This window comes from Halyomorpha halys, unplaced genomic scaffold (assembly GCF_000696795.3).
Source record: "Halyomorpha halys isolate HHAL.00 unplaced genomic scaffold, Hhal_1.1 Scaffold72.1, whole genome shotgun sequence".
Lineage (NCBI taxonomy): Eukaryota > Metazoa > Arthropoda > Insecta > Hemiptera > Pentatomidae > Halyomorpha > Halyomorpha halys.
The window spans coordinates 828,887-839,939 of NW_027109364.1; the positions used below are offsets into that span (position 1 = coordinate 828,887).

General features: G+C 30.6%; 1 protein-coding gene across 6 annotated transcripts in view; it reads left to right on the top strand.

The window, feature by feature from the left end:
• Myo61F (Myosin 61F) overlaps positions 1 to 11,053 on the top strand; it is a 234,738-nt gene that overhangs the window by 179,793 nt on the left and 43,892 nt on the right. Inside the window, exon 1 of one of the 6 annotated variants that reach the window (XM_067047549.1) lies at positions 1,158 to 1,311. The exons of the other annotated variants lie outside the window; for them this stretch is intronic. The gene's annotated coding sequence lies outside the window, so the exon portion shown is untranslated. Of the gene's footprint in view, positions 1 to 1,157; positions 1,312 to 11,053 lie in introns of those variants that run through there. 6 annotated transcript variants of the gene reach the window in all.

Sequence of the window (11,053 nt, forward strand, 5' to 3'; positions counted from 1 at the left end):
GGAACATTTAGGTCTTTATAGATGGTTTTATTAGTAACAAAATGAGGATCATTGAGGATTTTACGAAGGATTTTGGATTGTAAGGATTGGATTAGAAATGTTGTATGGGACGTTCTAAAAGATCAGTAGTTAGTGAATTGATATTGAAAAATTAATATCTCAAAACCCATTTGATGTACAGATGTTTATTAGCACTCAAATTAAAGGTAGTTTAATGAGATATAAAGTAGCTTATCATGTTTATCCTTGTAGGAGTAATAGTTTACATGAAATTTTCATATACCAAATTTATATTCATATGTGAATATCATAAAAAACTACTACTCTTACGAAGATAAGTGTCATAAACTACTTTATAGTAAATATGGCGTCTGTATGTAAAATATGATTTTTCAAAAATCCAACATTTTATATGAACAACTATAAATTAACAATTTGTGAGTTTATTTTGTCGAATATCTTAAACAATACTACTCATATAAAGGTAAAGGTTATGAATTATTTTATGGTGAATTTAACTAGCTTTAATTTGAGCGCTGACAGACATCAGTACGTCCAATGGTTTCTGAAATAAAGTTTTTCATAAATCCAATTTATTGTCCGAAAACTATAAATCAATTTATTTTAGCAAATATCATAAAAACTACTATTCCTACGAAGGTAAAGGTCATAAACGTCTTTATAGTCCATTAAAATAGCTTTAATTTGAGTGCTACTAGACATCTGTACGTCACATAGCTTCTGAGATATAGATTTCTCAAAATAAATTAACTAACCACTAATCTTTCAATAGATTTTATGTCTCGAGAAATAGCTCTTTTAGGGCTAATATTTCAGCAAGTTTACTCTAGTGTTGGTAGTTTTTAAGATATAGAGCTTCGAATGAAAAATCAATGTTTTTTTAAGGTTTTGAAACAGCCGCCATTTTTTAATCCCCCTACCTCTACCTGGCAGACTCATCAATTTTGACTAGTAAATTTACATAGTTTTTATTGAAGTAATCAAAAATTGGGGTGAGACAACTGCCTGTTTTCTTCCCGGCTCTTGTACTATATGAGCTATAGTACCATTTGAAGTATTTCGTTAACTAGTGGAACGCAAACTTAGATTAGCCCTGAATACAATCTTAAGCAATGTTATCATTGTTTAGAGAAAGGTACACAAGATACTTCTCCTCTCCATGAGGCTTTGATAGTGGGCTATCGAACCAGATAACCAGGTGAAGATAACGTAAGTGCCAAATGACAGTAGTGCTTGGCCACGCCTAAGTGGGGGCTAAGTTTCTCTCTGTTGATAGGAGTGGATTAATAAGTGAGTAGTCAATTATTTCAGTTATTATTAGTGTTTTTTATATTAATTCATTAAACTTCTTTTAATGCATGGGCTTTGAACATTTTGGTACCCGTAGGTACCTTGTACTCGTAGGAACCATTTTTGTTTTCTGCCATGTGGTCGGCACCTATATGATTTTTTTGGTGATTAAACACTTAATTTTTTTACGCAAATTGATTTTTTGTTGAATATTAGTTGGCCGTATGTGATGATCGTATGAAGATTCGGAGTACCGGTCAAGAAAGGGCTGAGTTCAGAAATTAAAATTAACGATTCATTTGATTCATTCAACTTTTTGAGCTTAATTCTTTATATATATGTATATATAGAACATAAAAGTACATCTAGTAAATTTGATGTTTGATTAAAATGGTATGATCCAGACATGTAGAAAAACTACAAACTATCCATTGGTAGCACTCGTAATAACATCTACTTTAGAAGGTCTCGAGTCCAACTTCTTTTCATGCACCTAGGAGAATTGGCAGGAAGGGAAGAGGAAGCAAGGTTTGAAACTAGTGGATTTGGGTGGTTAGGGAGTTTATAATGGAAGGAATGATATCTGGTTCGGGCTAGATCGGTTACATAAGGAACATTTAGGTCTTTATAGATGGTTTTATTAGTAACAAAATGAGGATCATTGAGGATTTTACGAAGGATTTTGGATTGTAAGGATTGGATTAGTTTGAGTGGTAGGGAGTTTATAATGGAAGGATTGATAGTTGTTTCGAGCTAAATCGATGGCATATGAAACATAAGCGTTTTTGTTTTTATTGATGATGTAAAAATTAATATTATAAATTTTTAAAAAAATTATTTTTATGGTATTTTTGTGTTTTATACATTTTGGCTCAGTGACGCGGCTGAGACAGAAACGCCACGATTATCCGGAGTCCTGCTCTTTCCTTCCCCCACAAGAGGGTGGGGGGAGGGGAGATACTAGGTACGGAGATTTCCAGGATAAATGTAAATACATATTGTATATAAGATGCTTTACGCTAAGTTTTTTTATTAATTTATTTTTTCCTTTTGGTTTCTTATTTTGAAATAATTTGGGTTTATATATTGTTTTATTTGGCTTGAATGAGCTCTATGACCATTCTACATCCACGCATTACAAAAAATAATTGAAAACCCGAAAAGTTGGCAAATGAAGAAATAGTTTGTAACAATTATTCTGAAAATTTCTTATGGAATCTATTTGTTTAGGCAATGGGCGAATTTCAAAACATTCCAGACACTCGTTAATAGGAAAATCTTATCTCTTTCCCGGTTATTGGGAAATTTTATATTTTAGACATCGAAAACAAGGTGGATGTCAAATCAGGATGTTAATTTTTCACCTGTAAAAACAAGGACTGACATCATCATGAAATCTATATGGCAGTAAGATGTGTTTATGACAAAGGCGCCGGCACTTATGAAACACTTAAAGGGGGGGCGAAGGTTTTATTAATTTGATAACTGAGAGACACAAAAAAATATCAGAGGGAGCAAAAGCATCTTACCGGTGGAATTTATTTAATTAAAGTAGTGTAGTTTAATAGATTATATATTGTTATAGGCTATTAAAATTAGTTAAATACCTTTAATACATCAATTTTATACTGATATAAAACTATCAAACTAGATTAATCAAGTATACTTTAGTATCGAAGCGTAGGTGGGTAGATTACGAGTTCCCAATCATTTTAAGAAATATTTCTGTTGTTTAAGTCACGAAAAACATCATTTAAAAATATGTGCGTATATACATATGATTTATAAACTCTTTTGCCATAAAATTTAGCACTTTGATTAACAGAGATAATGTTTAGAACTCTTAGGGGGGGCTAAAAAATAGGCTGGCAAAGTTGCACAGTACGTGAAGTTAACCGCGCGTATCTTTGAACGGTGTCCTTGCCTTAAACTACATAACTATCAGGGATAGTATAAGAGCCGGGAAAAAAAAGACAGTTATCTCACCCCAATTTTTGATTACTTTAATGAAAACTATTTATAATTACTAGTCAAAACTGATGAGTCTGCCAAGGGGGAATAAAAAATGGCGGCTGTTTCCAAAACTTAAAAAAACATTGATTTTTTATTCGGAGCTCTATATCTTAAAACTAACAACAACACTAGAAAATCTAAGAGAACATTATTTAAAGAAGAGTAAATTTTCTGAAATATTAGCCCTAAAAGAGCTATTTACGTCCAATAGTTCCCGAGATATAGCTTTTAATAAGTAGCATTTCATAAAGAATGCACTAAAAAGTAGTTTGTCAATTTATTTTGAGAAATCTATATCTGCAAAAATCAATCAACCAATAAAGTTGTTTATTACGTATATCATCTTATGAGTAGTTTTTTTCACAATATTTTTCTAAATATTGTGAAAAAAAACTACATAAATTCACAAAATGTTGATTTCTAGCTGTTCGGACAAAAAATTGACTTATGAAAAACAATATTTTAGAAACAATAAGACGTACAGATGTCTACCAGCACTCAAATTAAAACTTGTTAAATGTAATATAAAATAGTTGATGATGTTTATCTTAATAGTCAAAACAAATCGACGTACAAATGTCTAATTACACTCAACTTTATTTATTTATTTTTTTTTATGTAATGTGATTTACAACTATACAAATAAATAAATACAAAAAGTAAATATGTAGTATGTTTCATATACACTTGAAAATCACCCATTGGTGCTACTTCTATTAAAACTCAAATTAATCAACTTGTTTAATGTACTATTAAGTAGTACCTAACGTTTATCTTCGCAGGAGTAGTAATTTGCATGATATTTATTAAAATAAATTTATTGATAGTTGTTCTGGCAAATCGTTTGATAAATGAAAAATTTATCTCAAGAACCATAAGCCGTGTACATATGTCTTTCAGCGCTCAAATTAAAGCTAATTAAATTTACTATCAAATAGTTAATTAGGTTTATCTTTGCAGGAGTAGTTTTTATGATGATTGACAAAATAAATTTACAAAATTTTTGATTTTTCAAAAAATGTATCTGTAGATCCATAAGACGCACATATGTCTTACAACACTGAAAATAAAGGAAATATAATTTACTATAAAGTAGTTTATGACACTTATCTTCGTAGGGGTAGTAGTTTTTATGATATTCACATATGAATATAAATTTGGTAAATAAGAATTTGTCCTTACAATTATAAATCAATTTATTTTAGCAAATTTCATGTAAACTATTACTCCTACGAAGATAAACATCATAAACAACTTAATAGTACATTAAACTAGCTTTAATTTGGGTGTTAATAGACATCTGTATGTCGAATGGTTATTGAGATATAGATATTTCAAAATAAATTCACTAATTACTATCTTTTAGTTAATTTTTTTATGAAACGTAGCTTTTTAAAAAGCTATTTCTCGAATAATATTGAACGTAAATAGCAAATTTACTCCACTTCAAATAATGCTCATCTTTTAACAGAAGCTTTTTAATTTAATTACATAGAAATATAATGTCTTTATAAATATATATATATATATATGTGCTATGTTAAATAAAAAATAAATTGCTAAAGTTTATTAACAATTTCCACAAAATCCATAGAATTTTAAAATATACAATCTCAAAAAAACAACAAAGAAAAATTTGATTATTGAATCTAAATGTTAGGGAAAGTTGTTAATTAGTTAAAGTACGGAGAGCAAAATTAATTACCCTGTCAATAAATCATTCAGATCGTATTTTTCAAACATTCTTACATAATGATGCAATGTCATAAATTAATTTTTACTTATTTCTAGGAACAGCATTAAGATCAAATAAAAGATAATAACAACAAAATTTTAAGCTAGACTCAAAAGATTTTTTACAAAATTTCATTTGTTCAAACTGAAGTTATGTTATGATTGTTTTAAATTGCTTCTTCACTTTTGTCAAATTTACGCATGCTCAAGCTTGTGGATGGGTTATTCGGATTGGCTGGTACAAACTTGCCTAAATTTGTGGCCATTGGATGTCGGTTTTTGGAAGCAAATCAAGAACCGCCAACGTATAAATACTTTTACTCTCCGTATTTTAACTAATTAACGAATTTCCCTAACATTTAGATTCAATAATCAAAATTTTTTTTATTTTTTTTTTTTGATAAAACTTCATATAAATAATACTACAATACTATAAATTCAATCTTCGTTATAGATTTTTTAACAGAAACTTTTTAATTTAATTACCTAGACATATAATGTCTTTATAAATACATATTTGTGCTATGTTAAATAAAAAATAAATTGTTAATGTTTTTTAGCAATTTATTTTTTATTTAACATAGCACAAATATGTATTTATAAAGACATTATATGTCTAGGTAATTAAATTAAAAAGTTTCTGTTAAAAAATCTATAACGAAGGTTGAATTTATAGGTATTGTAGTATTATGTGTATGAATTTTTGTCATCTACAACCTATAATGCTTATTTATACGTTTTCGTGTAAAGTTAGCATAATAGTCTAAAACATTCCAAAGAACGAAACAAGCGTGTAGATACCAATGTTTGATGTTTCGTTCGTTTGTCAAATATTTATACAAGTCTTGGATTTGCGGCAAGTGGCAAACATGTAGATCCATTTTAGTATTTTTTAAAATATATTTTTGCTGATCTATACATCTCTGTTATCAGCCAGACTCGCAATGACAAGTATCTTTTGTTGATTTTCCCTATCTCTCGATTTGAGGTTGAACAGCTGTGATAAACATAAATTCAATGTTATCAATCTTTCATAATCTTCATTTGTTTTTATTGTGGAACACTAAAGGAATTTCGATTACATTCTGTTTCATGATCATTTAAACACAACTAACTTCTATTGAAGACTTGTAGCGTAGATAGCAAAAAGCAAATATAGTGCGATGTCCTTATCATACAATTCTCAATTTCCACCCAACGTACGTTCCCAAGTTTTGTATACTTGGTATACAAAATGTATTGGTGGGTTCATGTATTTGGTGATTTTTTTTTTTCTTTTTGGCTTATGTCCTTTATTGAGGACCTATACAGCCCCATAGTGGGAATGTCAAGGAAATATTTAAAATATTTGAAATTTTTTTTAAATTTATTTATTTAATGTAATTTACAACTGTACAAAATAATACAATAAGTAAATATGTTGTATGTTTCATATACACTTGAAAATCTTGAACCACCCATCGGTGGTACTTCAAACATTAATTTAAATTAGAATGTCCCGTGGCCATCTTCTTTTCAGATCCCTGAGAGGATTGTTAAGGATGAAAGATTAAGAATTATTGGGTTAGGATGGTTAAGGAGTTTAGAATCGAAAGACGCATATCTGTTGAGGGCCAAATCTGCAACGAATGGGATTTTAAGGTCTTTGTGAATGAGTTTATTTGTAACGTAATAAGGAGCATCAAGGATTTTACGTAGGATTTTGGATTGTAAGGATTGAACGCGGGAGGAATTCGAAGGTTTAGTGGAGCCCCAGAGCTCAATTCCATATGTCCAAATTGGTCTGATTATTGTAGTGTATACTAATTTTTTGTAGTGAATGGGAAGTTTAGAGCGTTTGTCAAGTAAGTGTTGTAGCAATCGGAATCTACGAGCAGTTTCTTGTCGTTTCAGTCTTGTGTGTGGGTTCCAAGTAAGTCTCTTGTCAAGATGGAGTCCTAAGTATCGAATCTGTTCAACAGGCATTAGTGGTGTATTTAGGAAGGATACTGTAGGACAGGAGGGCAGAGGTTTACGACGGTTTACTCTCCGTCGTAAACCTCTACCCTGTGGTGATCTGATGGGATTATTTGAAATATGAAAATATTTATCTCAGGTAAATATAAGTCGTACATGTGTCTTCCAGCACTCGAAATGAAGCTAGTTCAATTTACTATAAAATAGTTTATTAAGTTTATCTTTGCAGGAGTAGTTTTTATGATAACTGACAAAATAAATGTTAATTTCTAGTTGTTCTGATCAAATTTTTGATCTTTGAAAAATATATCTCTGAAACCATAAGACGTACAGATGTCTGCCCGCGCTCAAAATCAAAGTAACATAACTTACTATAAAGTAGTTTATGACACATAAGAGTATCTTTGTAGAAGTAGTTGGGGCCGCCGTGAAATAAATATACAGGTGGGAATCGAACCCACAACCTTCTGAACCTAGCGTTCTGTGACTCTCGCTCCAGCTTTTTGTTATTTTGCTGATTATTTGTTATCTGTGTTTGGGCATAATCGATTGAACTATTAGTCCGATTTTTTTTTTAAAATATCCATACAGACCAGAGTTGGGCAAAAATTATTCGATTGACAAGAGACGAATACTTTTTTATTCAATTGACGAGAGACGAATAAATTTTCATTCGAATAAAAATACGACTAAACAATCCGAATACTTTTTTATTCGAATATTTAAAATACTATTTCAATCGAATACAAAATTACTCGAATACATATTATTCGAATAAAAAATTTTTTTTTTTCAAATTCACTTATTTTTTTACCACCTTCAATTTCCAATGTATGAGGGTCCTATTTCTCATATTCAGACGAGTACTAAACGAAAATGCTATCGATTTTAAGATGCCATATAGATTTATTTTAACTTTTTTTTATTTCTAACACAACACATAGGGGCCAATTCTCGGGTTTTCGGGTCTGTTGAATATAACATCGCGTATTGATTTATTTTAACTTTCTTGATTTCTAACATGTTACGGTCCTTTTATACGTTCTGAGGATGCAGAATATGAAAAAGATATCGATTTTAAGATCGGGTATCGATTTATTTTTACTTTTCTAATTTGTAACATGTTTGGGTTCCTTTATACGTTTTGAGGAATGCATAATATGAAAATTATATCGATTTTGTGATCGCTTATCGATTGATATGAACTTTTCTGATTTCTAACATGTTAGGGTCGCTTTATATGTTTCAATATATGCCAAAGATGAAAATGCTATTGTTTTTATGGTCGCCTATAGATTTAATTATCACGTATCGATTTATTTTAACTTTCTTGATCCCGAACATGTTAGGGTCCCTTTATACGTGCTGAGGAATGCAGAATATGAAAATGATATCGATTTTAAGATCTCGTATTGAATTATTTTAAATAAGATGAGAAACCTGCATATCTCAAAACATAAAGAGGCCATAACATGTTAGAAATCAGAAAAGTTAAAATAAATCGATAGTATTTTCATATTCTACATATCTCAAAACATAAAGAGACCCTAACATGTTAGAAATCAAGAAAGTTAAAATTAATCGATACGCGGTCTTAAAATCGATAGCATTTTCATATTCTGCTTATCCCATAACATATAAAGAGACCCTAACATATTCGAAATCAAGAAAGTTAAAATAAATCTATACGCGATAATTAAAGCGATAGTATTTTCATATTCTACATATCTCAAAATATAAAAAGAGACCCTTATATGTTAGAAATCAGAAAAGTTAAAATTAATCTTTACGCGGTCATAAAATATATCTATGAATAGCTGTAAGAAAATGTGTAGCATTAAAAAATGTCGTCTTTATACAAATACAAACGTATTCGGATGGTTAATCATTTAATTTTTTCGAATAAGAGATTATTTTTCTATAAAATGGACGCATATAAAAGTATTCAAATGGTTATTCGAATTGTTTTGCCCGAATAATTGATTATTCGTGTAAAATAATGACGAATGAAAAAGTATTCGGATGGTTAATCATATGTTTTTTACGAATAATTTATTATTCGAGTAGAAAATTCAGGAATAAAAAGTATTCGTCTCTTGTCATTCGAATAATATTTGCCCAACTCTGATACAGACCAATATCCAAAAGCTCCATAGGAACCAGGAGGAGGAAAAGTGATACACCAAACCAAATGAGTTGTAAGGATATGAAAGATTATAAACCCATACACCAAATCAAAAAAAGTGTAGGCCTCCAAGAATTAGGACAAATTTGGACTTTGCATAATTTAGCTATATCATTATCTATATTATTGGCAGTCATTTAGATAAGACATTCATAACAACCATAAAAACCATAACAACCATAAAACGTGAAAGAATTGTTACTGCAATTACAAATAGGATAAGCTTCAAGACAACAAAGAATGTCCTATTCACATTTGTTTTCTTTAATATATGTAAAATATATATATATATTTTTTTTTTATGAGTCTTGAAGATCAGTCAGTCCATGTACAACATTGTTTAGGCGACGTTTCCCAACTTTATTGTTTGCATTATTCCAAGTAAACCACAATGGTTTTTATTCATCCCTCTATTCTCAGTCTGCTGGTGTTCCTCATGGTAGTATCCTTGGTCCCATCCTCTACACTGTCTATACAGCTGACATTCCAACCAATCCTAAAACTATCCTTACCACGTATTCCGATGATACATGTGTGCTCGCAGTTAATAATAACTTATTAATTCTATCCCAAACTCTCCAATCCCATATTACAGCCCTCGAAGAATGGTGTCGTAATTGGAGGATTAAGATAAATGCCAACAAATCCCATCAAATCACCTTTACCCTTCGTCGTAAACCTACTGACTGTCCTGTAGTTTTATTTAATGATGTTACTCTTACCCCTGTCGAACAGATCCGCTACCTTGAACTACATTAGGACAAACTATTAACCTGGAATCCTCACACAAGACTGAAAAGACAGGAAACTGCTCGTCGATTTCGACTATTACTTACTAAACAAACGGTCTAAACTTCCAACTCATTACAAAAGAATGATCTGCATGACTGTAATTAGGCCAATCTGGACATATGGAGTTGAGCTTTGGGGCTCCACTAAACCTTCGAATTCCTCTCGTATCCAATCCTTACAATCCCAAATTCTTCGTAAAATCATCAATGCTCCTTATTTTGTCACAAATAAAATCATACATAAAGACCTTAATGTTCCTTATGTAACCGATCTAGCCCGAACCAGATATCACTCCATTATGAACTCCTTAACCGTCCAAGCCGACTAGTTTCTAACCTTGTATCCTCTTCCATTCCTGACAATCCTCCGAGGCGCCTGAAAAGAAGATGCCACGAGACCTGCTAATGTAAAATGTCATTAGAGTGCTACCAATGGGTAGTTTCTCTACACACCTCCAACACTCCATTTTAACTAAGATCAAATTTACTGAATGCATTATATAATATACGGTTGTAAATTTCAATAAATATATTTAAAAAAAAAAATTGTTTGCATAGTCATGTCCTACAATGAGAAACAAATACTGTTCAAATCATCTCTAGGTTTAGGCCTGAACTGAATCGATTTGATCACAATGTATAACACACTGTAATATTCTAAAACATTACAATATTTTTAAACCAACTTCGTTAGAATTATAGTAGATGGTCCTTGGTTTGTAAGAAACAGCCAATTGCATCGGAACTTACAAATAGAGACAATAGAGGATCACATCAAAAGAAGGTTCATGAAATTCGACTCCCTGTTACCTACAGTTAAAGGAGTAGTGACATACTTGGGAAACTTGGGAAACCCAACCACAACCTGAAGACTGAAGCCCAGGCTGCTGCAGGACATTCTGTTGTAAATTTAGTATTTATCAGTTCTGTTATTGTCACTCTAAAATTTTTTTTTTATAATATTATTACTTTTTTTTTCATTAGAAGTAAATTATTTATTTTGTTAAATCTATAAATTTCATTGTTTTTGTTATTAACTTTACTTTTATCTTTTATTAAGAAT